Source organism: Arachis hypogaea, chromosome 19, assembly GCF_003086295.3.
Source record: "Arachis hypogaea cultivar Tifrunner chromosome 19, arahy.Tifrunner.gnm2.J5K5, whole genome shotgun sequence".
Taxonomy (NCBI): domain Eukaryota; kingdom Viridiplantae; phylum Streptophyta; class Magnoliopsida; order Fabales; family Fabaceae; genus Arachis; species Arachis hypogaea.
The window spans coordinates 26,168,613-26,181,674 of NC_092054.1; positions in this window are offsets into that span (position 1 = coordinate 26,168,613).

Here is a 13,062-nt window from a genome sequence, read left to right on the forward strand (position 1 = left end):
TAACAAACATCCAAATTTTTTGTAAAATTATTTTTAAAATTCATTTTAAATTTTCTAAAATTATTTTGAAACTCCAAAAATCATTTTAAAAAATTTTAATAAAAAGAAACCTACGAAATGTAATAAAATAAACATCCAAAACCTAGAAAAAAACAAAATATCCAAAATTTTTTAAATTTTTTTAGAGAAAATGTCAATTCAAATTATTATAAAAAATATCTAAAAACTAATAAAAAAACACATTCAAAATCTAAAAAAAATAACAAACATCCAAAATTATTTTAAAAATTTCTAATAAAAAAAAATCTGAAACGTAATAAATAAAAACATCCAAAAGCTAACAAAAATGAGATAATCAAAATCCTTTTAAAAATTCTAAAATCTAGCAAAACGAAACATTAAAAAATTGAAAAAAGAACATCTAAAAACTAAGTACAAAACATCTAAAACTATTTAAAAAATCATCCAAAGAAAAAAAGAAGAAACATCTAAAACATAAGACAAAAATCTGAAAATTTAGCAGAAAAATATCCAAAACTAATAAAAAAATTAATCAATGCGACTTCCTTCTTCCTCGTTGGTCGTTCCGTCGTGATTCTCTACAAGCCAGCAACAACAAACATGTGGTGGTCTCCTCAGTGGCGTGATGTGATGCGTTCGCAAGGAAAGGGCACGACAGTAGTCGGCAGTGTTATTTTCACAAACAGAAGGTCTGTGGCCCCAGAGGGAGGCCGCTGCGTGCGGTCGTCGGTGCTCACGGAAGGGAGAGGATGGCGGTGGTCTACGGCGCTGCAATCGCGACTAGGGGTTGCGTTCCTGCCGCGGCTGCAAAGGAAGGGTGCGACGTGAACGCGACTGCAACGCAAGAGGAGCCTGCGGCTGTGCTCCGAGGTGGTCGACAGCGCTGCGTTCACAAAGGGATGGCGCTGCGTGAACACGGCGGTGGTCGGCAGCACTAGTTTCAGGAATAGATGGCGCTGCGTGTGGCGGTGGTCGACGGCGCTAGATGGACCTTGGATGTAGCTAGAGAAAGAGATAAGGGTTTGTGCGATTTTTTTTTCACAATGTACTACGAACGTGTGTGTGCATGAAATTAGATCGGCTCTTTAGGTGTTTATTTAATTTTTATTAGGACTTTTAAAATTAGATTTTTTGAAAATTTTTTAAAAAATTATTCAAGTTGGCTGCACATGTAGGTTTTTTTTTGTCTAAATATGAAAAGAAATAAAACAAATACTATCCTATATCCGAGCGGATGATTTGTTGGAGATCAACACAAAGCTCAGACCTGCACATGTAGTTGATCCTATAGATTTTCTCTTTTTTTTTTTATATTCCCTAATAAAATTGCAAAGGGGACTATGTTGTTTTCTATGGTTTGGGCTAAAAATTAAAATAACTTTTAACACTTTTTTTAATTATTCTTAATATAAAATTATTTTTAAAATCATCTGAACAAAATTACTTCTAATGATAATGTTATTTAGTGTTCTTTGACTCCAATTTTCACTATTTATCACCTTTATTTCCACCACATACCAATCATTTTCTATGCTTTAATAGTTTATCGCTATTATAACCTAATTTTTTGTATCTAACAATAAAAACAAAGCATTCATATTTTTTTTGGAGGAAAAAAAATGAAAACGAGAGAAAATAGAAGGAGGAGGAGGAGGAGGAGGATGACGAAAGAAAAGGAGTCGCCGGTGCTGCCTCTTTCCGCTAAAGCATTAGTGCCTCTCTACTTGAGATCCATGGCCGCCAGCACTTGCCACATCTAGTGTTATTTGTGTCATTCCCGCTCTAACTTCCAAGATGCTGCAGCAACATTTCTTCTTCCACGAGTATTGCTGCCTACAAACTTCGCTAACCCCTATCCAAGCCTGCAAACTTGAAACTCCCTAACCATTTAATTTTCTTTAGAGTCACGAGTAGCTCCAAGACGGTCTTCCAGTGGTGACTCTCAACAATCTTCATCTTTTTTTATGGGATAAAAAACACCATTGTTGTTGGCTTAGGGCATTTTATTTCCCTTTTCTTGTTCTCTGCCAGTGTTCGTGCTTCCAACTTAAAGAGATCTCTATGAATTTAGTTTATCAACTTTTTTTTTTAATTTTCCGGTAATCAGCATATACTTTGAAGTGGGATGAGATTTGGGAGTGGTTGAGATGTTAGTAGGTGATAAAAATTTTTTTTTTAATTTTATTTTCATTAAGGGTAATTGGTCTAAAAGGATAATTTAAAAAAAATAACGTTAAAAATAATTTTAAACAAAAAAAATACATTATAGAAGATTTTGATTTTCACCCTAAAACATATATAACAATTAAAATAATACTTATTCAAACAATAAAAGACTACTTAAACCATGAAAATTTTAAAAAGAGTGTAAACTAGACAAATCCAGCCAATGTTTAACTAGATTCACAAAAATGAGGTTGATTCACCATTCATTTTATTTAGGTTAAATTATTTTGATAGTCTATATAATTTTTTTAAATTTATAATAAAATTTTTAATTAAATCTCTACACTAATTTTATATTTTCAATCACGATCTTATTATTTTTAAAATATTTTACTTAATAGAATATTGCTAAGGCATATTCCAATTGAAATTAATTTTTAAAATGTATTTATTTAATCAATTTATATATTTGTCGTTATTACATGTTTTTTTTTTTGAAAAAAATATAACTATATGCATGTTAACCAATGTAATTTTGATAAATGACAAACTTCGAAAAAGATAATTTTTGAAAATGTATGCAAACAAAAAAAAGCAAGTGAAGAAACATAAAAATCAATATCAAAAGAAAAAAATAATTTTAGGTGTAGTTTCTTTATGTAAGAACCAATCTCGTATCTCTTTTTCTCACATATACATAACACTTGAAAATGATTTCAAATGTTCACTTTTATGAAAACTATAATAGAAATTGATTAAGATAAAAAAGTTTTGTTAAACACTAGTCTAAAACATTTTAAAAACATGGTTTATGTTGGATACAAGGGATAGAATTAATTCTGCAAATTCTAGAATCGATTCTTTGACTATTTTATTAATTTAAAAAATTCTTAGAAAAAAATTGATTCTCCTAAGCAAAGAATTGATTCTCTTCAGCAAAAAGCTGATTCTCCAGCATTACAAAATTGAAGTTTGATTCGGTAAAGTCCTGAAATCGATTTTGTGTCCTAAAGAATCGATTCTCTAGCACATAGAATCATTTCTCCTTATAAAAGAATCGATTCATTTACTGACAAAAACTTGTAACAGCTAATTTTAATAAAATGGTTCCATTCCATCTGACTTGCAACATTCCAATACTTTGAAAATGCTATAAATAGGTATGTTGAGGTATCATTTGATACACAACACTTCCTTTAAGCTTTCTTGAGTTCATATATCAAATTTTTTTTATACAATTTCAAAGTTATTTATATAGAATTTGAGAGATATATAAATTTGTGTTCATTAGAGCTTGATTTGTATTCATTCACTCTTTTTAAGAGTATTCAATTTCTGTTTTCTTAAGTTATGAAAAGAGATTTTTGTAACTCTTCTTGTTGGGTTATTTACAATGAGATTCTCTAAAGTTGTGAGGCATGTTTATACACTATATTCAGTGAGGATACTAAAGAGGTGGAGAATTCTTAGAGAAGGTATCTCAAAGTGGAGTGGCTTAATGTACGAGTGGTGGTCATAATCGTGAAGTGTACATTATGTGCTCATTGTTATAGCGGTTTGTCGAACACCCTAGAAGTTTGGTGATATAATAGAAATCTTTGACACCTTGGTGGGGAGGACTGGACGTAGACAAAGAGGTTACATCAAACTAAAAATATATCGTCGTTTGCAATCTCTCTAAACTTTTTTTTTGGGTAGATTGAGGGGCTTTTGACAAAGAAAAACTAAAAGGTTACATTACGAGGCATAGGAGCCCCAAAAGCATCATTAACAACTATGGAACTAAGTAAGGGTGGAGGTGAGTTCCAATATCTAATCTCCAGGTTCTGTTCGAGGCTATGGGTAGCAAGCCAATCCGCACATCTGTTCGCTTCTCGATAGATATGTGTGAATCTAATTTTCCAGTCTCCATCGATAAGGGTTCTTATTCTATGATATAGTGCTGAACCCGAACTCGTCTTCTCCTAGTGACTTAAAATGCTCTCCACCACCGCTTTTGAATCACATTTCACCCACACTTTTGAAAAACCCAACGTTTTTGCCATCTCTAAACCAATACGCACTCCCCAGAGCTCAGCTATGAAGGCTGTGCAGAAACCAATATTTTTAGAAAAACCTATTATCCACTGGCCGTCACTATTTCTAATCACTCCACCACATCCTGCCTTACCTGGGTTGTTTTTTGCCGCTCCATCTGTATTCAATTTTACCCAACCATCTGAGGATCTATCCCACTTAATATTTATGAGAGTATATTGCTTAAAGTTAGGTCCATTTTGCCTAAAAATTTCCTAAATTTTCAAAGCATCTTCTTGAATAATCAAGTGTGTCATTGGAGGTCTTCTATAAAGATATTGGAAGATTTTCATGTTCCTCCAACTCCAGAGTTTGAAACAAGCCACCATGAAAGTGTTAACCCACTCCACTTGAACCGAGTTACCTCAATCGAAGTTTAAACTCCGCTGAATCCATTCCTTCCCCTGGACGTTGAAGAATAAAGGCAGGGCATCTGGTTTGACCAACCTCTTGCACACCTTCTTGGCTTCAATGAAGTCTCTGAGAACATGAATTGTATCTTCGATCTGATTGTTGCAATTATGGCAATTGAGGGAATTTCCATGCCACTTTTGCCTCCTTGAGTTTGTTGGCAGTTTCCCATGAGCAGCTAACCACATAAAAATTTTTTATCCTCTGAGGTCCTTTCCAATGCCAAATCTGATTCCACATACTGTTCTAACAAGTTGGTAGATTAGCCAAAGCTTTATAAGCCGACTTGACCGAAAATTTGCCATCCTCCGAATGTCTCCATGCTATATTGTCATGAGGGTCAGTTTCCTTTGGGGCAGGGATTGCATTGATTCGAAGGATGAATTCTTTGAGCAAGTACTTTCTGAGCTCCTCCATATTCCATTTGCCATCCTGAGTAACTAAATCTGCTACCCATGCCTCTTCATCAAAATTGGGGCCATTTGTATTTGCATGCTCAATTAGGCATCCATTCATGTTAAGCCAGTCCTCCTTCCAAAATCTGGTGTGTTTGCCATCTCCAACTCTGTGAACAGTACTTTCGGCTATAAAGGGCCAAATCTGTTGGAGAGCTTTCCATAGTCTCGAACAATTTGCTTTGGCATAAGGATTGAACGTTTGATCTCCTGAATTGTATTTATACCATAACACTTTGGTCCACAATGAAGACGACTCTGTTATCATTCCCCAGCACAACTTTGCTAGGAAAGCCATATTCATAACATCTAATTTCCTCAAGCCTAACCCACCAGCCTCCTTGGAAAAACACAAAGTATTCCAATTTATGAGGTGTGCCTTTCTCTTATTTTGGTCGTCACCCCAGATAAAGCGTCGTTGTTCTTTCTCCACCTGATTGCAGATCGACTTTGGGATCTTGCTATGTTGCATCGAAAAAAAGGCTATAGGTGTGATGGCTGATTGAGCTAGAACCACTCTCCCTGCCATTGATAAGCTATCTCGTTTTCATCCCTGCAAACGACCCTTCACCTTGTCAATAATATGACTGTAGCTTTGGTTGGTGCCTCTTCCTTCCAAGATGTATGCCTCCAAATATCTACCAACTTCCCTTGTCTCTTTGAAATCTGCAAGATCAACAATCTCCTGTCTCTTAGCCGGGTTAACCTTCTTGGAGAAGAAAACTTGTGTTTTTTGGCCATTCACTATTTGTCCTGATGCTTCACAAAATTTATCCAAACAGGATTTAATAACCTCCATTTGACTGCACGAAGCTTCTCCAAAAAGCATCAGGTCATCTGCAAACATCAAATGTGAGATGGGCAGACCATGCTTACCAATTCTGAAAGGCCTCCATTCGCCATTGACAACCTTATCCTCAATCAAATGCGCTAATCTGTCCATGCAAATAACAAAAATATAGGAAGACAAAGGGTCCCTGATAAACCCATATTTTATGATATATTTTATGCTTAGTTTGAGTGATTTATTTAATCCTTCACCCACTTATTCATATTAATTGCATGGTTTTACTTTCCCTTCCTTATTATGTGATGTATGTGAAAAACATGTTTCCTATGCTTTAAAATTAATTATTTTAATTACCTTTATTTCCATTCAATGTCGTGATTAGTGTGTTGAGTAGTTTCAGATCTTCTAAGGCAGGAATGACTTAAAGGATGGAAAGGAAACATACAAAAATGGAAGGAAAGCACGGAGTTTTTGGAGAAATTGGCATCCACGCGATCGCATGGACGACGCGACCGCATGCCAAGCGCGAAGAAGCAGCGACGCAGCCGCATGACTGACGCGACCGCGCGCCTCGAGCGAAACACATATGACGCGGTCGCATGACTGACGCGACCGCGTGACCCACGCGGACGCGTGACAGAGGCCACGCACCAGAAATTGCAGAAAACGCTCATAGCGAATTCTGAAGCCCTTTTTGGCCCAAATCCAAGTCCAGAAAGCATAGACCAGAGGTTATGAAGTGGGAGAATGCATCCATTCAAGGAGAGTCTCCACTTTAGTTAGTTTTCATGATTTAGATTTAGTTTAGAGAGAGGTTCTCTCCTCTCTCTTCTCTCTTTAGGATTAGGATTTAGAATTAGGATTTTATTCGCTTTCCGGATTATCTCTTTATCAGGTTCAATATTCCTTTTTATTTACTTTTGCAATTTGATTTATGAATTCTTCCATGTTACAGATTATTCCTTTGAATTAATGTTATTTGAGGTATTTCAGTTTAATATTGCTTTCTTTTATTGATGTTGCTATTATTCCCAAATCTGAAGACATTTTTATTCCAGTAGATTTACTTTTCTCCTTTTGGTCTTGGTTAAGAAATCAGTAACTCAGGAGTTATCAAACTCAAACATGAATGATAATTGTTATCTTTGTTAATTAAACTGAACTTCAATAATCCCAATCTTTTCTTAGGAAATAAATAGGATCCGAAGATCAAACCAATTAATCCCTTGACCTTCCTTTATCTTAGTAAAGGTTAACAAAGTGGAATTAAGATTCAATTCTCATCATCATTGATAAGGATAACTAGGATAGGACCTCTAATTTCTCATACCTTGCCAAAAGTCAATTTACAGTTATTTATTTATTTTACTTGCCATTTAAATTGCTTGTTCTTTATTTACTTTAATTTCTAATTAAACTATTCACTCCTCATTCTCAAAACCCCAATTTACAATCTCCATAACCAATAATAAGAACATACTTCCCTGCAGTTCCTTGAGAAGACGACCCGAGGTTTAAATACTCGGTTATCAAATTTAAAGGGGTTTGTTACTTGTGACAACCAAACGTTTGTACGAAGGGATTTCTGTTGGTTCAGAGACTGTATCTACAACGCGACTGTTTTTATAAAATTCTTTACTGGCAAAAATTCCAACGTCAAAATGGCGCCGTTGCCGGGGAACTGCAATCGTGTGCCTTGTTATTGGTTATTGTAAATATTTTTCTTTCACTTGTTTATTTGTCTTTATTTTTCCCTTTTTATTTTTATTAGCTACTATGAATTCTCACCCCTTTCGCTTTGAGTTTGGTTCTAATGTTATTGAAATGAATGGAAGTTATAATAGGAACATGCATCAAGGTCAGAGCAATCAAAGATGGATGGAGCCAAGAGGATCTGATCAACCCTTTAGACAACAACACCCTCCAAGATATCATGGACAAAGACCATTCTACAATGCATACCAAGCAAATAGACATGGTGGACAACCTTGTAATTACCAACAAGCCCCACCCTCTGCTTATAAGCCATCCTCTCAACGTAACTTCAAACCACCACACTCACAAGCTCCTTTTCACCATTCACCACCGTATGATCCTCATTTACCCCAGTTCCAATCCAATCACTCCCAAATACCACCACTTCCCCCTGTGCCATATCCAAATCTATCACCCCGAGAATCAGAGGTTCGCCTCAAGGAAACAGTAAATCGACTTCAAACAACCCTTCATCAACTGGAGCAAGCAGTAAGTCAATTATCTTCTAGACGTTCGAACATTCAAGGACCTCCCACAGCCCCATGTGGACAATCTAACGAAGAGCGTAGTATGAAATAGATACTAGAAACTCCAGTGGACAAGACAGAGCATGGCTTCGTACTGGAACAAGTAGAGGAAGCTGTTATTATTGAAGAAGAAGAGTTGGTTGAAGACTTAGGAGACGCTGAACTTCCATGGGAATCCAGAGTTGTGGAAAATTCTGTCAAGGACGTTACAATTGATGCTAAGGAGGATTGTGCGCAGTCCCCAAGGCAGTTATTTCATGAAGAACTAGACAGAATAATCCAAGAAGCAAGTTTCCTTGATGACAATAATCTCAAGTCAAGTTCTTCTAGCAATGAGCTTGCATCCGCAAGTGAATTCTCTAAGATCGAAGAATCTTCCCCAAGCGAATACGAAGATGATACGGAGGTAGATTTCTCTTAACCTCCAGTCTATGACTTAAGTGATGAGGAAGACATAGATGGCTTTGATCAGGACATGGATACATTTGAAGAATCTTGCAAGGAAGTGGAGAATTTCACAGAAGAGCACAAGGAAGTAGAACTCACAGAACCACTGGAACCACCTATCCCAAGGCCATTACCACCCAATACAAGTTTTAAGTGGGTACAATCCTTAACCTTTAACTGTATTTTTCCACTTGAATATGGTTTGCTTGAAACAGATGGCCAGCTTAGAGCTCTCTGCGGCTTTAAGAGTAAAAGGGAAATGGCTCGTACTCAGAGCTGGTGCACAAGGTTCAATAAGGTTCCATGCTTCAACTCAAAGTGCACGGATTGGCACCATGATCAATCGGATGGATCTCGGAAAATGTTTGGTTATCCTGGTGAGAATCTAATTTCTAAACCGCCCAGATGGAAAAGTATAGATCAAGACGAAGGCGGATTTAACAGCAAAGTTTGGGATCCTGGAATTTATGCTGACATTCGTCACTCCGGGAGCCTGACAATCTGTTTGAAGCTGCTCAGAAGCTTCACATGCCTAGTTTGGGACCCCGGAGACTATTGGCATTCCAAGCATTGGTGGAAATTTCTGGATGAATTTAAGCATAAGCCGCCATAACAGAAAGCTCATCCAATGTCCAACTTAAGGACTTTAACTAAAAGTGCTAGGTGGGAGACAACCCACCATGGTATGATCGTCCCTTTTTCAATTTTTATTTAGTTTTATTTGTTTTCAAGTTTTATTTCATTTTATTATATTGAACCTAGAGTTTTGCATTGCATTCATATTAATCATTGCATTCTGCATACTGCATAAAAAAAAGGGTGCGCGACGCGACCGCATCATTCATGCGATGCGTCAAGTTGCGAAAAACACTTCCCACGCGACCGCGTCATTCACGCGGCCGCGTGATCTGGAGATCGGCGTAAAGATCCAACGTCCAGAAAGTTAGGCTGGAATCGTGCGGCCATTGTGCGTTTTGCACAAATGACCCACGCGATCGCGTCACTTACGCGATCGCATCCCTTGCACAACCTCAATCCCACGCGACAGCGTGAGCGACGCGATCGCGTCGCATGGATTGCACAACACCCCAAAAGGAGACAGAGAGTTGCGCTGAAACGACGCTGGAATCGTGCGTTTAGCACAATTTCCAGCGACGTGATCGCATGTCTCATGCGATCGCGTCATTCACTTTTTTAGCTATTCCATACGATCGCGCCACTGACGCGATCGCATCAACCACCATTTCAGCCCAACCACGCAACCGCGTGCCCCACGCGATCGCGTGGATTCAAATTTATAACCCCCCCAGTCACGCGAACCCTACCAGCCCCCCAAACCCCTCTCCTCCCTCTCTTCATCTCCGATCACACCACCACCACCCAGCCACCATCACCGAACCACCATCACGCCGCCGACCACCCAGACGCCGCCGCCACCCACCCCCTTCCTCCTTCCTCCTTCTTTCTTCTTCTTCCTTCTTCTTTCCCCCCTAACGCCACTGCCCTCCTCCGTGCCCACCACCCCACCGCCGCCGTCACCACTGCCCAGTGCCACCCACACGCCCCCCTCCCTGCCCCTGAACAGCAGCCACCGCCGTCATCCCCAGCCACCTCTCTGCCCTACTCTCTTTCTTACGCCTACTAGGTTCCGACGAACGCCACCCTTCTATCCTTCGTAGTTAATTCATATTTTTCTGTTTTTGTTCATATTTAGGCTAGTTAGATATGCATGTTGTAGTGGATTCTAGGTTGTTAGGTATCCTAGGATGTGGTTAGTGGATTTAGGCCTATTTAATTGCGCTGTTCGTGTTTCTTGCTTTATAATTTTCGCAATTCTGCTGTTGCTGTATGTTAGTCATGTTCATATGATTGTTCTTCAAGTTCATGCTGCTATGCTCTTTCTTGTTCATACTATTTAACTACAGCTTTAATTTTGATTCATATGAACTATTCTGTTGCTGTTTATTTTCCGGGACAATCCAATTTTAGCCGGAATGCTGCCCAAATTTCTGTAAAATGTTTCCATTCATGTCTTGGTTTAGGAATTTTCAACTGTGCTTTCATTAGATTTATCTAAACTAATTCATGAATGCCGAGCAAACTTTCTTATTCTTTTTGATTTCCTGGTTCATAATTGCATTTTTGATGCTTAGATTCCAATTTTTGCTATTTCTATATCTATCTGAATCATCATCAACATGTTTTCCTTGTTTGGTTATGAGTTACCTGTAGCCTTTAATTGTGAATGCTTGTTACTTAGAAACTTATCATTATGCCACTTACATTAACCCACTTTTTTCTAACTCACTAATTTTACCTTCTTAAACTCTTTTTCAATTCTAACCACCCCAACCTTTCATACTTTCTCTTCTTGGTTTTTCACTTTCTCTTTAACCTTCTAACCATGGCATACTGATACTTTTTCCTAATTAACATGCCTTCTATTACATTTTGGATTGTGATTTCTTTTTTTTTCAGACTTTTAACTCCTATACAATCCTTAATGTACATTTACTTAACTCATTTTCCTTACCCTATTGTTCCTTTGCCACTTTGTGTTTCTTTTGACTATTTGCCTATTTGTTTTTCTGTTTTTATTATATCTTGGTTTTCTATTTTTTTTTTTTTAGGATGTCTGCCACCCAGAGAAAGGGAAAAGCAAAGGCAACTACTGGCAAACGTAAAAGAGGAGAATCCGCCATGTCCATCCTGGATATCATGCACGATGACTCCTGGCGAGAGAAAAACTTTACCCCGCAGGAGAAGGCTGACCAGCTGCTCCCTGCTAATGATCCAGTAAAGTTTGCAAACCGATACTGTGAGCTGAAGTATCCGGTGTTTGCAATCTCCAGGAATCTGTACCTGGAGAGGACCTTGAAAATCCTAGAAGAACTCCAGCAATACACCTCTGATCAGATCAAACAAAGAGGCTGGTTCTTCCTGGAGAGAAACCTGACTGAGGTCAATGCATCTTGGGTTAGGAAATTCTACTGCAATTACTTCAAAACCTCCCTAGATGCAGTGAACCTTAGAGGAAAGCATATTCTGGTCACTGAAGAGGCCATTGAAGATGTTCTGAAGCTTCTGCCTAAAACTGATCAGCTGGATGGTTATCAGAAAGCTGAGGAAGATATGCACTTCATGAAGTTTGATTGGGATGCAGTCAAGGCCAGGATAGCCCTTGACCCGACCGTTCCTTGGATTATGGGTCAGAACACCACCATGCCAAAGGGAATCAAGCGGATTTACCTGAATGATGAGGCTCGGCTATGGCATTAGATACTTAGCAATTTTGTCATGCCGAGTACTCACGAGACTGAGATACCAGCCGCTATGATCACCCTCCTATGGTGTGTGATGGAGGGTAAGGACCTGTACCTGCCACGCTTTATCCGGTACTATATGGCCAGGGTCCACGTCCGAGGCACTCTTCCCTTTCCTTATCTGATTACACAGCTAGGCCATCGAGCTGACGTGCCTTGGGAGGATGCTGATGAAAAGCCACCTGCTGCAGAATGCAATAAGATTATCCCTCACAGCAGGAACTTTTGGCTTTGGGCTATAGACCTCCATTCTTCACAGCCCCTGGTGACACAGCCACACCATCTGCCGGCCCCTCTTCCTCTACAGCTACCCCTGCCACCACCACTGCACCTCCACCTGCCCCAGAGCCCATCTATCATCTAGTGCACTGCCTGTTTCGACAACTTGACCAGATGGAGCGTCGCAACAAGCGACGCTATGAGCACCTGAAGCTGATGATACGCTCTGGCGACATCCCCTCCGAGCCTGACACACCATCCGAGGCATCTGAGGAGGAGGCAAATGATCACGAGGCAGAGACCCATCCCCAGAGCGAGGCTGCACAGGCAGACACAGAGCAGGCCGCATCACATCAGGAGGCTCCGCCTCAGATTCAGGCTGTAGACCCCGAGATCCCTATCCAGTCAGCACCTCCTCTGCAGCAGGCAGATTCTCCGACCGCCACCACAGAGACTCCAGCTACCCGCCCTTCCAGTGATGACACCCCTTCACACCCTGTTTGAGTGAGCATCAGGGACGATGCTTCATTTTAAGTGTGGGGAGGTCGCCATCTTTGGCGTACATTTTTTTGGTGAACCACTGCAGACTCTTTTCATTTTATTTTGCTACTTTTCTGTATTTTTCTTTTTATTTTTATTTTTATTTCCTCAGTACTTATATATTGCTATTTTTATGTATTTCTACTCTATTTCTGCATTTTGCATTTTAGTTCATATTTTAGCCATTTAGTTTAGTTGTAATTCTAACTTATTAGTTATAGAAATTGTGGATTAATTAGTATAGTTTACCCTTTTTAGCATAAGATAGCTTAGTTTAATTTGAAAATATAAAAAGGAAGTAAACTAAGGACTTAAACATAATAACAACAATC